A 16,443-nucleotide genomic window follows, 5' to 3' on the forward strand; every position below is an offset into this window, starting at 1 on the left:
TAGGTGAGGGCCTGCTGGTGTTCTGACCCTCTAAAACATTATATGCGAGGGCCTGCAGTAAAGCTGACCTTCTAAAAGATTGTAGTTGAGGGCATGCTGGTGAGCTGACCCTCTGAAACATTATATGCGAGGGCTTGCTGGTGAGCTGACCCTCCCTGCTGGTTAGCTGACCCTCTAAAACATTATATGCGAGTACATGCAGGTGAGATGAGCCTCTAAAAGATTGTAGGTGAGGGACTGCTAGTGAGCTGACCCTCTAAAACATTAACTGTGAGGGCCTGCAGGTGAGCTGACCCTCTAAAACATTGTAGCTGAGGGCCTGCTGGTGAGCTGACCCTCAAAGATTTTAGGTGAAGGCCTGCAGGTGAGCTGACCCTCTAAAAGAATGAAGGTAAGGGCCTGCTGGTGAGCTGACCCTATAAAACATTATATGCGAGGGCCTGCTGGTGAGCTAACCTTTTAAAACATTATATGCAAGGGCCTGCAGGTGAGATGACCCTCTGAAAGATTGTAGGTGAGGGCATGCTGGTGAGCTCACCCTCCTAAAACATTATATGCGAGTGCATGCAGGTGAGCTGACCCTCTAAAACATTGTAGGTGAGGGCCTGCTGGTGATTTGACCCTCTAAAACATTACATGCGAGAGCCTGCAGGTGAGCTGACCCTCTAAAAGATTGTAGGTGAGGGATTGCAGGTGAGCTGACCCCCTACAAATTTAGAAGCGAGGGAAGACTAATAAGTATGTTGAAATTATGGAAGAGGAGGAGGAGGAAGAGGACGAGAAAAAGGAAGATTGAACCATATATCATTTTTTTGTGGTGGAAGGGGTACACGGGAATACAGTGTATTCAGTACATTATAAAAAACACATTTAAAGTGCCTTTATGTTCAGCCGCTTTCCTCTGGTGGAGTAAAGAAGTCAGGGGCAATCCAGGCCTTGTTCATTTTTATAAGAGTCAACCTGTCATCATTTTCAGTTGACAGGCGGATGCACTTATCAGTTATTATGCCCCCAACAGCACTAAATACCAGCTCTGACAAAACTCTGACGGCAGGGCAGGCCAGCACCTCCAAGCCATAGAGCGCCAGTTCATGCCACGTGTCCAGCTTGGACAACCAGTAGTTATAAGGCACAGAGGGATCATTGAGGATGCTGACACAGTCTGCTTTGTACTCCTTCACCATCTTCCAAAACTTTTCTTTCCTTGTAACACTAGGCCGCGCATCAGGGTGAAGGTGCTGGCTGGGCGTCACGAAACTGTCCCAGGCCTTGGAGAGTGTTGCCTTGCCTCTGTTGGAACCGCTGTGTGTTCTTCTCGTCTCGTCTCCTCTCCTTGGTTGCCCAAGGAACTATGTATTCTGCTGACAGCCTTGTCAACTGGAAATTTTTGGAGCAATTTTTCCACTAGAATCTTCTGGTATTGCACCATTTTGCTCATCCTCTCCACCACAGGAAAGAGAGATGAGAAGTTATCTTTGTAGCAGGGGTGGAGAAGGGTGAACAACCAGTAATCGGTGTTGTCCAAAATGCATATAACACGTGGGTCACGGAAAAGGCAGCCTAACAAAGTCAGCCATGTGTGCCAGAGTCCCAACAGGCAAGACTTCACTGTCGTCATCAGGAGGATGACTCTCAATCTCCTCATCCTCTTCCTTCTCTTCTGCACATCCACTCTGAAGCGGAGGCAACCGTCTCCTGCTCCTCCCCCTCCTTCAATTTGCGCTGAGAAGACGAACTTCAGGTGGTCTGGCTATTACCCTGTGTAATGTCTTCCCCCATTTCCACCCCTTCCACATGCAAAGCTTCAGCCTTAATTGTGAGCAGCGAGCATTTGAGTAGACACAGAAGTGGGACGGTGACGCTGATAATAGCGTTATCGCCGCTCACCATCTGTGTTGATTCCTCAAAGTTTCTTAAAACCTCACAGAGGTCAGACATCTATGCCCACTCCTCGCTTGTGAAGAGCGGAAGCTGACTGGAAAGGCGACAACCATGTTGCAGCTGGTATTCCACTACTGCCCTCTGCTGCTCACAAAGCCTGGCCAACATGTGGAACTTTGAGTTCCAGGGCGTGCTCATGACGCACAACAGTTGGTGAGCTGGCAATTGTAAGTGACGCTGCAGCATTGACAGACCAGCGGACGCTGTCGATGACTTGCGGAAATGGGCACACACGTGGGGCACCTTCACCAGTAGCTCAGGCAAATTGGGGTAGGTTTTGAGAATCCGCTGAACCACTAAGTTGAAGATGTGGGCTAGGCATGGGATGTGTGTGAGCTTCCCGAGTTCCAAACCCGCCACCAAGTTACGACCATTATCAGACACAACCATGCCTGGTTCTAGGTTGAGTGGAGAGAGCCACAGCTCAGTCTGGTCCCTTATCCCCTGCCACAGCTCTGCGGCGGTGTGCTGTTTGTCACCTAAGCAGATCAGTTTAAGCATGGTCTGTTGACGCTTCCCCACTGCAGTGCTACACTGCTTCCAGCTACCGACTAATGACTGACTGGTGCTGCAAGAGGATAATTCAGAGGTGGAAGTGTAGGAGGAGGCGGAGGAGAAGGAGGAGAAGTGGGGGTTGGAGCCACTAATGTAGGTGGTGGCAGAAACCCTGATGGAATTAGGGCCCGCAATCTTTGGCGTCGGTAGCACCTGTGCCATCCCAGGGTACGACTCGCTCCCAGCCTCCACAACATTCACCCAGTGTGCCGTCAAGAAAATGTAGCTTCCCTGGCCACAAGCACTTGTCCATGTTTCAGTGGTTAAGTGGACCTTCCCAGTAACTGCGTTGGTCAGGGCACGGTTGATGTTACGGGACACATGCTGGTGTAAGGCGGGCACAGCACACCGTGAAAAATAGTGGCAACTGGGGACTGCGTAACCAGGGACGGCCGCCGACATCAGGCTGCAGAAGGCCTCAGTGTCCACAAGCCTAAATGGCAACAATTCCAGGGCCAGTAATTTGGAAACCTGTGCGTTTAGTGCTATGGCCTGTGGGTGGGTGGCTGGGTATTTGCGCTTGCATTCAAATGCCTGGGGTAAGGACATTTGTACGTTGCACTGGGACACGGAAGTGGATGTGGTCGCTGATGGTACTTGTGAAGGTCCATGTGCAGGGCAGGAGGCATCTGGGCCTGCGCCTTTGACAGGGAAATGTTAAGCACGTAACACAGGGAAAGAGGAGGCTGTGATGTGACTCGCAGACACAGATTGTGGACCCAGGCATTCGGCCCACCTATTTCGGTGCTTTGATGCCATGTGGCGGATTATGCTGGTGGTGGTGAGGTTGCTAGTGTTCACGCCCCTGCTCATTTTTGTATGGCACAGGTTGCAAATTACAATTCTTTTGTCGTCCGCACTCTCCTCAAAACAGAGCCAGACTGCGGAACACCTACCCCTTGGCAAGGGAGATTTCCGCAAGGTTTTGCTCCGGGGAACAGTTGTGGGCCTGTTTGGTGTGGCCCACCTTCTTTCTTTTGCCACCCCACTGCCTCTTCCAACTTGTTGTGGTGCTGCGGTCCCTCCCCCTCTGTACTGCTATCCTTGCTCAGCTTGTCATCTTCCCAGGTTGGGACAGTAACTTCATCGTCCACCACCTCCTCTTCCACTTCCTCACTCTGCTCATCCTCCTGACTTGTTGACCTAACAACAACCTCAGTCATTGACAACTGTGTCTCATTCTCATCATCAACCTCTTGAGACACTAATTGCGGTTGACTTAATGGCAACTGTGTCTCATCATCATCATCCACCTTGTGAAACACTAATTGCCGTTCTACACTGTCATCTTTTTGTGACTGTGGATGCTCAAGAGTTTGGGAATCAGTGCACAAAATCTCCTCATGTCCCTCTTCAAGCGGGCTTGTCGAGTGGCCCAAATGAAGAAATGGCGCTGAAAAGAGCTTCTCAGAATATCCGAGTGTGTGATCACTTGTTCGGCAAGACTCTCCATGGTGGGAGGAAGGAGGATCAGGGTGAGGATTGTGTTAACCAGACTCTTGGCTACTGAGACTGGACTTGGTGGAAGACAGGGTGGTGCTTAACCGACTGGAAGTATTATCTGCTGCAATCCAACCCACCACCTGGCCGCACTGATCTGACTTTGAGAGCGCTGTCCTGCGCTGCCCTGCAAACTGGGACATGAAGCTAGGTATCGTAGATGATTGTTTTTCTTGTGCTCTGGCAACAGGCACAGTTTCAACGCGCCCAGAGCCACAGCCTCTGTGTGCACCATCAGCATCACGGCTACTCCCCTGTCCCTTACTGCTCACCTTCTTCATATTAAATTTTATATATGCTTGAAAGTATATGACACGTACAGTAGCGTAGGATTTATAAGTGTATGCGCAAAAAAATAAAAAAAGGTATTTGGGTTGCGCACACGTTACACAGGAGAAATATCACAGATAATGTTGCTGATGTCAGCAGTTACTAATATAAAATTACAGGGAATGTCACAGTTATTTTGGATGTGGAAACGTTACACAGGAGAAATACCGCAGTTAATGTCGCTCATGTCAGCAGCGGCTAATATAAAATTACAGGGAATGTCACAGGTATTTGGGATGTGGAAACGTTACACAGGAGACGTGCCCCAGGTAATGTCACTGTCAGCAGAGGACACAGTCTACGGAAAAAGTACACTGGATGTCACTGATATTTTTCGGATGTGCACAAGTTACACAGGAGATGCAGCGCAGCTAATGTTACTGTCCGCAGCAGACACCATCTACGGAAAAAGTACACCGGATGTCACTGATATTTTGTGAATGTGCACACGTTACAAAGGAGATGTAGCGCAGCTAATGTCACTGTCCGCAGCGGACACCGTCTACGGAAAAAGTACACTGGATATTACTGATATTTTTGGGATGCGCACGTTACACAGGAGATGTACCCCAGGTAATGTCACTGTCTGCAGCAGACACCGTCTACGGAAAAACATAGACTGGATGTCACTGATATTTTTTGGATGTGCACACGTTACACAGGAGATGTAGCGCAGCTAATGAAACTGTCCTCAGCGGACACCGTCTACGGAAAATGTACACTGGATGTCACTGATATTTTTGGGATGCGCACACGTTATACAAGAGAAATACCGCAGATAATGTCGCTGATGTCAGCAGCGGCTAATATAAAATTGCAAGGGAATGTCACAGGTATTTGGGTATTGGAAACGTTACACAGGAGATGTACCCCAGGTAATGTCACTGTCCACAGCGGACACTGTCTACGGAAAAAGTACACTGGATGTCACTGATATTTTTTGGATGTGCAGTTGTGCATACGTTACACAGTAGATGTAGCGCAGCTAATGTAACTGTCTGCAGAGGACACCATCTACGGAAAATATACACTGGATGTCACTGATATTTTGAGGATGCGCACACGTTACACAGGAAAAATGCTGCAGATAATGTCGCTGATGTCAGCAGTGGCTAATATAAAATTACAGGGATTGTCACAGGTATTTTGGATGTGGAAACGTTACACAGGAGAAATACCGCAGATAATGTTGTTGATGCCACCAGCGGCTAATATAAAATTACAGGGAATTCTATAGGTATTTGGGATGTGGAAATTACACAGGAGATGTACCCCAGGTAATGTCACTGTCCGCAGCGGACACAGTCTACGGAAAAAGTACACTGGATGTCACAGATATTTTTTGGATGTACACACATTACACAGGAGATGTAGCCCAGCTAATTTCACTGTCCGCAGTGGACACCGTCTATGGAAAAAGTACTCTGGATGTCACTGATATTTTTGGGATGCGCACACGTTACACAGGAGATGTAGCGCAGATAATGTCGCTGTCTGCAGCGGCCTAACTATTGCACGCTATTTAGCGCAGGATGCGCTAAAAACATATATTGCTGCTGCCACACACAATAGTCCTTAAAAGGACTTTTGGGTCTGTAAAGTTTTAGCAATTTAGCGCAGGTTGAGCTAAAAATATATATTGCTTCTGCCACACACAATAGTCCTTAAAAGGACTTTTGGGTCCCTGACAAGTTTTTCTATAGAATTTTTTTTTTCACTCCCTACACTATCTTTCCCTTCCTCAGCACAGCTCTCCCTGACTAACACTGAGCCGAACATCCGAACATGTGTCATCGGGTGCCATATAGCACCCGATGACGTGTTCCCACCAGCCAAACATTGTAGTGCTAGTAACCCACAAGGCTACGGCATTACAGTGAAGGGCAGCACTTACCTGCACGTTTATTAGCTGCGTAGCAGCCACCAAACGTGCAGGGAGGAGACTCAAGCATTGCGCTCGAGCACATGCGGTATTCGGCCGAACACCGCCATGTCCCGAGCATCGAGATACTCAAGCCGAACTGGTGTTCGACCGAGCATGCTCGATCAACACAAATTGCTACCACAGTCACTCCCTCATTATTCAGTTATATTAGTATCACAGCACAGGGAGAAGTGCTGCTGATAATCAGGCACTTTTCGCCCTGATGAATGATGGCCATCAGCTGACAAACAAGCATTTGCTCGTTTATCAGCTGATTGATTATACAGTCCAAACATTGGACTGAGGACGCTTGTTCTCAGTAATTGGCTTGATAATCATACAGCCTAATAGGTGTTTTATATTTACTTTTCAATGCAAACAGATCTATGTATTCTGCTGGGAAAGTGGCTTCAGTGGTATGGAGGAAATTATGATTAACACAAAAGTTAATACACAGAGACTAATATAGAGTTCCCATGATTAATACAGCAGGGAATTAAAAAATAATATTCTGTTTTTAACCCCTTACGGACACATGACGTACCGGTACGGCATGTTTCCCGAGTCCTTAAGGACTCATGACGCACCGATACGTCATGGGTTTAAAACGCGATTGCGGCGCGGCAGGGGTTAATCGGAAAATGATGTCCGCTGAACACATTCAGCGGGCATCCTGTCACAACGCCGGGGGGGGTCATGTGACCCGATGAACCGGAAAAGGACTGTGATCGGTGGTGTGATTACACACCACCAATCACAGTCCGAGCATTTGGGAGAGGCGGTGCTAACCGTGGTGCTGATGGCCGCTGTCCAGGGTGCTGATTGGTGCTGGAGAGAGGCGGGAGATTCAAACTCCCGGCGCTCCTCTCTCCCCTCCTCTTCCTGTTTCAGCACCTGCACCGTCCAGCACCGTCCTCACCAGGCTCCTGCGATCCCCCCATCGGCACCCATCACCCTCCTGCACCCATCACCCTCCAGGTATGTTAGGGTCAGTGAGGGAGAGGCACCATTAGGCAGGGATAGAAGGGAAAAGTTAGTTAGGGAAAAAAATAAAATAAAACACTTTATCTAAATTTATAGTTTTTTTTAGCTTTGAGACCCTAGACCCCCCCTGCCACGTTGTACCGCTGATCAGCAAGTTTGAACTTTATTTTTATTTTTTCCTAACACTTTTTAGTACGTGAATACCCGCACCCCCACACACACGCACATACAACAAAGTTTTACACGCACGCACATACACACACACATACCCATGGCCCGCCGGATGTTCTCGGTGGAGGAGGCATACGCCCAGCTTGCCTCCGACTCCGAGAGCCCCAGTGAGGATGAGGATGACCCCACGTTCCTCTTGTCATCCGCATCATCCTCATCATCTGATGACAATGAGCCCAACATGCTAGGGACCCTGTGGCCCACCCTAGTACGAGCCACCCTGGGGCTCGTACTGGTTTCCCGGCCCACCAAATAAGCCCACCGGAGCCCCCTGCCAGTGAACTTAGCTAGTGTCCCCCAGTGGATTTTGAGCCCGAGATTCTGGATTTTGTTGGCAATACAGGAATCCAGATTCCCACAGTGGGGTTCACTGAAATTGACTTTTTTTTTCACTGACCCATTTGTGAATCTGATGGTGGAGCAGACGAACCTGTACGCCCAACAGTTCGATGCTCAGCACCCGGGCTCCTTTTTGGCTAGACCAGGTGGTTGGACGCCAGTCAGTGCAGCCGAGATGAGGACATTTTGGGGCCTCGTGCTGCACATGGGTCTAGTGCAAAAACCCAGTGTCAGGCAATACTGGAGTGGGGACGTCCTCTACCAGACCCCACTCTACAGTATGGCCATGACACACTCCCGGTTTGAGGCCATCCGGAAATGTCTGCATTATTCAGATAATGCAGCATGTCCCCCCCGAGGTGATCCTGCCCATGACCGTCTGTATAAGATACGGCCGGTCATCGATCACTTCGGGGCCAAATTTGCGCAGGCCTACGTACCTGGAAGGGAGGTCGCGGTTGAGGAGTCTCTCGTTGCGTTGAAGGGGAGACTCAGTTTCCGCCAATACATTCCCACTAAGCGGGCGAGGTATGGCGTGAAGCTGTACAAAATTTGTGAGAGTACCTCAGGGTACACTTACAAATTTCGTGTGTACGATTCCCGTATTCTGGGTGTTAGCGGGAAACTCATGTGGGACCTTATGTACCCACTGCTAGATAAGGGTTACCACTTGTACGTGGATAACTTTTATACTAGCATTCCCTTGTTCAGGTCCCTTGTCGCCAGATCCACGTTCGCTTGTGGGACCGTGCGGAAAAATCAGTGCGGCCTCCCTGCCCACCTCCTCCAGGTACCTACCCCTAGGGGTGAGACCCGTGCCCTTACCAGTGGAAAACTGTTGCTGGTCAGGTATAAGGACAAGAGGGATGTCCTTGTACTGTCCACAATCCACGGTAATGGCATCACCCCTGTCCCTGTGCGAGGTACCGCGGCAACGGTCCTCAAGCCCGATTGTATCGTCGACTACAATCGGTATATGGGAGGAGTTGATCTCTCTGATCAAGTCCTCAAGCCATATAATGCCATGCGCAAAACCCGGGCATGGTACAAAAAAGTTGCGGTCTACTTGGTACAGGTTGCCATGTACAACTCTTTTGTACTATTCAGAAGCGCTGGCAGCACAGGGACATTCCTCCAATTCTATGAGGCAGTCCTCAAGGACCTGATTTTTTCAGACCGGGAAAGAGCAGGCCGGAGTACCTAGGGAATTGGTGGCGCCCGGATCGTCCCTGGTCAACATTTTCCAGGTGTGGTCCCCCATACTGGAAAGAAAGGACGAACCCAAAAAAGATGCAGAGTCTGTCACAAGAGGGGGATACGGAAGGACACCACCACTCAATGTGACACTTGCCCCGATCATCCGGGCCTCTGCGTTATCGATTACTTCAGGGAGAATCACACTTCCATGGAGTACAAAATTTTTATAATCCCCATCAGTCCCATAGAGAACATAAAAAACTATGGCTCTCAGACTTTGGAGACACGGAAACAATTTTTTTCCCCCAAAAAAATATTAGTTTTAGTGCAGGCATCCTCAAACTGCGGCCCTCCAGATGTTGTAAAACTATAACTCCCAGCATGCCCAGACAACCTACAGCCATCAGCAGGGCATGGTGGGAATTGTAGTTTTACATCTGGAGGGCCGCAGTTTGAGGATGCCTACTTAGTGTCTCCAAAGTCTGAAAGCCATACATATTGGGCATCGCCGCGTCCGTAAAAATCTTCTCTATAAAAATAACATTTAACCCCCCCCCCGGATGAACAGCGTTTAAAAAAAAGAAAAAATTGTAACAAAAAAAATTAAATTTTTTGTCACCTAACATCACAAAAAGTGTGATAGCGAGCGATCAAAATGTCATATGCACCCCCAATTAATGCCAATAAAACCGCCATCTCATCCCGCAAAAAATGAGCCCCTACATTAGATAGTCGCCCAACAAAAAAAAAAAAAAACTGTAGCTCCCAGGCTATGGAGATACAAAAATAATTTTTTTGGGTTCCTAAAATGATAATATAGTGTAAAATCATAATAAATTTTTAAATGTAGACATATTAGGTATCGCCGCGTCCGAAAGAATCTGCCCTATAAAAATACCATTTGACCAAACCCCTCAGATGAACAGCGTTAAAAATATAAAATAAAAACGGTGCCAAAACATTTTTGGGCAAAAATTTCCATTTGAATCCTTTTCTTCCGGTAATAAAGCAAGGGTTAACAGCCAAACAAAACTAAATATTTATTGCCCTGATTCTGTAGTTTGCAGAAACACCCCCCCCATATGTGGTCGTAAATGGCGATATAGCCACACGGCAGGGCATAGAACGAAGGGAAAGCCATATGGTTTCTGGAAGGCAGATTTTGATGGACTGTTTTATTTACACCATGTCCCTTTAGAAGCCCCCCCTGATGTAGCCTAGACTAGAAACTCCAAAAAAGTGACCCCATCTAAGAAACTACACCCCTCAAGGTATTCAAAAGTTACTTTACAAACTTTGTTAACCCTTTAGGTGTTCCACAAAACTAAATAGCGAATGTAGAAACATTTTTAGAATTAAAATTTTTTGTTACCTTGCCTCAAAAAAGTGTAATATAGAGCAACCAAAAATAATATTTTCCCTAAAATAGTCCCAAAACAACAACCACCTTATCCCGTAGTTTCCTAGATGGGGTCACTTTTATGGAGTTTATACTCTAGGGGTGCATCAGGGGGCTTGAAAGGGTACATGGTGTAAATAAACCAGTCCAGCAAAATCTGCCTTCCAAAAACCATATGGCGTTCCCCTTCTTCTATGTCCTGCCGTTTAGCCAAATAGTAGTTTACGACCACATATGGGGTGTTTCTGCAAACTACAGAATCAGGGAAACCCATATTGAGTTTTGTTTGGCTGTTAACCCATTTTTTCCATTAATAAAGTAAGGGTTAAAATGGAAAATTTTCAAAAACATAGAAATTCCAAAATAGTTTCTCCATCTGCCATTAACTCTTGTGGAACACCTAAAGGGTTAAAGTTTGTAAACCCAGTTTTGAATACCTTGAGGGGTGTACTTTCTTAGATGGAGTCACTTTTTTGGAATTTCTATTCTAAGGGTGCAACGGGGGGCTTGAAATGGGACATGGTATAAACAAAACCAGTCCTGCAAAATCTGGCTTCCAAAACCCATATGGCGCTCCCCTCCTTCTATGTCCTCCCGTTTGGCCAAACAGTAGTTTAGGACCACATATGGGGTGTTTTTTGCAAACTACAGAATCAGGGCAACCCATATTGAGTTTTGTTTGGCAGTTAACCATTACTTTATTACTGGAAAAAATGGGTTAAAATGGAAAATTTTCCAAAAAATAGAAATTATTAAATTGTTTTTCCATCTGCCATTAACTCTTGTGGAACACCTAAAGGGTTAACAAAGTTTGTAAACCCAGTTTTGAATACCTTGAGGGGTGTACTTTCTTAGATGGAGTCACTTTTTAGAAATTTCTATTCTAGGGGTGCAACGGGGGGCTTGAAATGGAACATGGTATAAACAAAACCAGTCCTGCAAAATCTGGCTTCCAAAACCCATATGGCGTTCCCCTCCTTCTATGTCCTCCCGTTTGGCCAAACAGTAGTTTACAACCACATATGGGGTGTTTATGCAAACTACAGAATCAGGGAAACCCATATTGAGTTTTGTTTGGCAGTTAACCCTTGCTTTGTTCCTGGAAAAAATGGATTATATTGGAAAATTTTCCCCAAAAAATCGAAATTCTTAAATTTTATGTCCATTTGCCATGAAGTCTTGTGGAAGACCTAAAGGGTTAATAAAGTTTGTAAAATCAGTTTTGAATACCTTGAGGGGTGTAGTTTCTAAAATGGGGTCATTTTTGGATGGTTTCTATTACGTAAGCCTCACAAAGTGACTTCAGACCTGAACTGGTCCATAAAAAGTGGGATTTGGAAAATTCTAAACTTCTAAGCTATGTAACATCCCCAAAAAATAAAATATCATTCCCAAAATGATACAAACATGAAGTAGACATATGGGGAATGTAAAGTCATCACAATTTGTGGGGGTATTACTATGTATTACAGAAGTAGATAAACTGAAACTTTGAAATTTGCTAATTTTTCCAAATTTTTGGTAAATTTGGTATTTTTTATGTAAAAAAAATTAACTTTTTTGACCCAATTTTAGCAGTGTCATGAAGTACAATATGTGTAAAAAAAAAACAATCTCAGAACGGCCTGGGTAAGTAAAAGCGTTTTAAAGTTATCAGCACTTAAAGTGACACTGGTCAGATTTGCAAAAAATTGCCTGGTCCTTAACCTCTTAAGGACATAGGGCGTACAGGTACGCCCTCGTGCCCTGGTACTTAAGGACACAGGGCGTACATGTACGCCCTGTGTATTTTCGATCACTGCCGTGCGGCTGGCAGTGATCGGAACCCGGTGCCTGCTCAAATCATTGAGCAGGCACCTAGGCTAAATGCGCGGGGGGGTCCCGTGACCCCCCCATGTCGGCGATCGCGGCAAACCGCAGGTCAATTCAGACCTGCGGTTTGCTGCGATTTCTGAAGTTTCTGGTCCCCGCAGTCCCTGACCGCGGGGATCAGAAACTTTATATGCCTAAAAAAAAAGTTTTATTCACCCCCCCCTGCACCCCCGAATGATTTTTATGGTGGCGGGAGGTGCAGGGGGAGGGTTGCGGGCGGTGTGGGCGGTGCGGGAGGCGGGCGGTGCGGCAGGCGGGATCGCGATCCCCCGCCCGCCTCCCCTTGTATAATCGTTGGTGTCTAGTGGGGATACCAGGGTGCCAGCACATTGCTGGCACCCTGGTATAAACGGCTGACATCTGCGATGCGATGTCAGCCGTTTAACCCTTTCCGAACAGCGGTCCGTACGGACCGCTGTATGGAAAAGGTTAACAGCGCAGGGAGCTCCTACCTCTCCCATCGGGGGGCTGCTGTGCCTTTGCAGCCCCCCGATGGGAGGGAGAGAGCCCCCAGAGAGCCCCCCGAGAGATCCCCTCCTTACCCTTCCCCGTCTGCGAAGTTCTGAGCAGACGGGGAAGGTTCCCATGGCAACAGGACGCCTCTCAGGCGTCCTGCTGTCCATGGTGCTGAACAGATCTGTGCTGAAAGGCATAGATCTGTTCAGTGTAAGTAAAATACAGTACAGAACAATATATATTGTACTGTACTGTATTATTCAGACATCAGACCCACTGGATCTTCAAGAACCAAGTGGGTCTGGGTCAAAAAAAAGTGAATAAAAGTGAAAAAAAAGTAAAAATCAAAAAACACATTTATCACTGATAAAAAATGAAAAAAATAAAATTCCCTACACATGTTTGGTATCGCCGCGTCCGTAACGACCTGATCTATAAAACGGTCATGTTACTTTACCCGAACGGTGAACACCATAAAAATAAAAAATAAAAAACTATGATGAAATTGAAATTTTGCCCACCTTACTTCCCAAAAAAGGTAATAAAAGTGATCAAAAAAGTCGCATGTACGCCAAAATTGTAACAATCAAACCGGTCATCTCATCCCGCAAAAATCATACCCTACCCAAGATAATCGCCCAAAAACTGAAAAAACTATGGCTCTTAGACTATGGAAACACTAAAACATGATTTTTTTTGTTTCAAAAATGAAATCATTGTGTAAAACTTACATAAATAAAAAAAAAGTATACATATTAGGTATCGCCGCGTCCGTATCGCCCGGCTCTATAAAAATATCACATGATCTAACCCCTCAGATGACCACCGTTAAAAAAATAAAATAAAAACGGTGTAAAAAAGCCATTTTTTTGTCATCTTACGTCACAAAAAGTGTAATAGCAAGCAATCAAAAAGTCATATGCACCCCAAAATAGATGCCAATCAAACCGTCATCTCATCCCGCAAAAAATGAGACCCTACTTAAGATAATCGCCCAAAAACTGAAAAAAATATGGCTCTTAGACTATGGAGACACTAAAACATTTTTTTGTTTTTAAAAATGAAATCATTGTGTAAAACTTACATAAATAAAAAAAATTGTATACATATTAGGTATCTCCGCGTCCGTGACAACCTGCTCTATAAAATTACCACATGATCTAACCTGTCAGATGAATGTTGTAAATAACAAAAAAAAAAAAACTGTGCCAAAAAAGCTATTTCTTGTTACCTTGCCGCACAAAAAGTGTAATATAGAGCAACCAAAAATCATATGTACCCTAAACTAGTACCAACAAAACTGCCACCCTATCCCGTAGTTTCTAAAATGGGGTCACTTTTTTGGAGTTTCTACTCTAGGGGTGCATCAGGGGGGCTTCAAATGGGACATGGTGTCAAAAAAAACCAGTCCAGCAAAATATGCCTTCCAAAAACCATATGGGTGTTCCTTTCCTTCTGCGCCCTGCCGTGTGCCCGTACAGCTGTTTACGACCACATATGGGGTGTTTCTGTAAACTAAAGAATTAGGGCCATAAATAATGAGTTTTGTTTGGCTGTTAACCCTTGCTTTGTAACTGGAAAAAAAATATTAAAATGGAAAATCTGCCAAAAAAGTGAAATTTTGAAATTGTATCTCTATTTTCCATTAAATCTTGTGCAACACCTAAAGGGTTTAACAACGTTTGTAAAATCAGTTTTGAATACCTTGAGGGGTGTAGTTTCTTAGATGGGGTCACTTTTATGGAGTTTATAATCTAGGGGTGCATCAGGGGGGCTTCAAATGGGACATGGTGCCAAAAAAACAGTCCAGCAAAATCAGCCCTCCAAAAACCAAACGGCGCACCTTTCACTCTACGCCCCGCTGTGTGCCCGTACAGTAGTTTACGGCCACATATGGGGTGTTCTGTAAACAGCAGAGTCAGGGCAATAAAGATACAGTCTTGTTTGGCTGTTAACCCTTGCTTTGTTAGTGGAAAAAATGGGTTAAAATGGAAAATTAGGCAAAAAAATGAAATTCTCAAATTTCATCGCCATTTGCCAATAACTCTTGTGCAACACCTAAAGGGTTAACGACGTATGTAAAATCAGTTTTGAATACCTTGAGGGGTGTAGTTTCTAGATGGGGTCACTTTTAGGAGTTTCTCCTCTAGGGGTGCATCAGGGGGCTTCAAATGGGACATGGTGTAAACAAACCAGTCCATAAAAATCAGCCTTCCAAAAACCAAACGGCGCACCTTTCACTCTACGCCCCGCTGTGTGGCCGTACAGTAGTTTACGGCACATATTGGTGTTTCTGTAAATGGCAGAGTCAGGGAAATAAAGATACAGTCTTGTTTGGCTGTTAACCCTTGGTTTGTTTAGTGGAAAAATGGGGTTAAAATGAAAAATTAGACAAAAAAATGAAATTCTCAAATTTCATCGCCATCTGCCAATAACTCTTGTGCAACACCTAAAGGGTTAACGACGTATGTAAAATCAGTTTTGAATACCTTGAGGGGGTGTAGTTTCTTAGATGGGGTCACTTTTAGGGAGTTTCTCCTCTAGGGGTGCATCAGGGGGCTTCAAATGGGACATGGTGTAAATAAACCAGTCCATAAAAATCAGCCTTCCAAAAACCAAACGGCGCACCTTTCACTCTACGCCCCGCTGTGTGGCCGTACAGTAGTTTACGGACACATATTGGGTGTTTCTGTAAATGGCAGAGTCAGGGCAATAAAGATACAGTCTTGTTTGGCTGTTAACCCTTGGTTTGTTAGTGGAAAAAATGGGTTAAAATGAAAAATTAGACAAAAAAAATGAAATTCTCAAATTTCCTCCCTATTTGCCAATAACTCTTGTGCAACACCTAAAGGGTTAACAACGTATGCAAAATCAGTTTTGAATACCTTGAGGGGTGTAGTTTCTTAGATGGGGTAATTTTTGGGTGGTTTCTATAATGTAAGCCTCGCAAAGTGACTTGAGACCTGAACTGGTCCCTAGAAATTGAGTTTTTGTAAATTTCGGAAAAATTTCAAGATTTGCTTCTAAACTTCTAAGCCTTATAACATCCCCAAAAAATAAAATATCATTCCCCAAAACAATTCAAACATGAAGTAGACATATGGGGAATGTAAAGTCATCACAATTTTTGGGGGTATTACTATGTATTACAGAAGTAGAGAAACTGAAACTTTGAAATTTGCAAATTTTTTTCAAATTTTTGTTAAATTAGGTGTTTTTTGGTTCAAAAAAAATTTTTTTTTGACTCCATTTTACCAGTGTCATGAAGTACAATATGTGACGAAAAAACAATCTCAGAACGGCCTGGATAAGTCAAACCGTTTTAAAGTTATCAGCACTTAAAGGGACTCTGGTCAGATTTTCAAAAAAATGGCCTGGTCCTAAGGTGTAAAAAGGCTGTGATCCTTAAGGGGTTAAAGGGCTTCTGTCACCCCACTAAAGTGATTTTTTTTTTTGGGGCTAGTTAAATAGTTATATAGCGATATATGAAAATATAATTGTGTTCCTTACTTTGATCCAGCAGTTATTCAAAAAACGAAGGTTTATCATATGCAAATTCGGTCTCTACCAGCAAGTAGGCGCCCTACTTGCTGGTAGCTGCTGCAGAAATCCGCCCCCTCCTCTTGTTGATTGACAGGGCCAGCCGGGATCTCCTCCTCCGGCCAGCCCTGTCGGCGTTTCAAAAATCGCGCGCCTGTGTTGAATCGGCGCAGGC

General features: G+C 45.3%; 1 protein-coding gene across 2 annotated transcripts in view; it reads right to left on the reverse strand.

Annotated features, from left to right (window-relative positions):
- DOCK2 (dedicator of cytokinesis 2) overlaps positions 1-16,443 on the reverse strand; it is a 1,232,183-nt gene that overhangs the window by 301,638 nt on the left and 914,102 nt on the right. The window lies entirely within an intron of this gene.

This window comes from Bufo bufo, chromosome 1 (assembly GCF_905171765.1).
Source record: "Bufo bufo chromosome 1, aBufBuf1.1, whole genome shotgun sequence".
Classification (NCBI taxonomy): domain Eukaryota; kingdom Metazoa; phylum Chordata; class Amphibia; order Anura; family Bufonidae; genus Bufo; species Bufo bufo.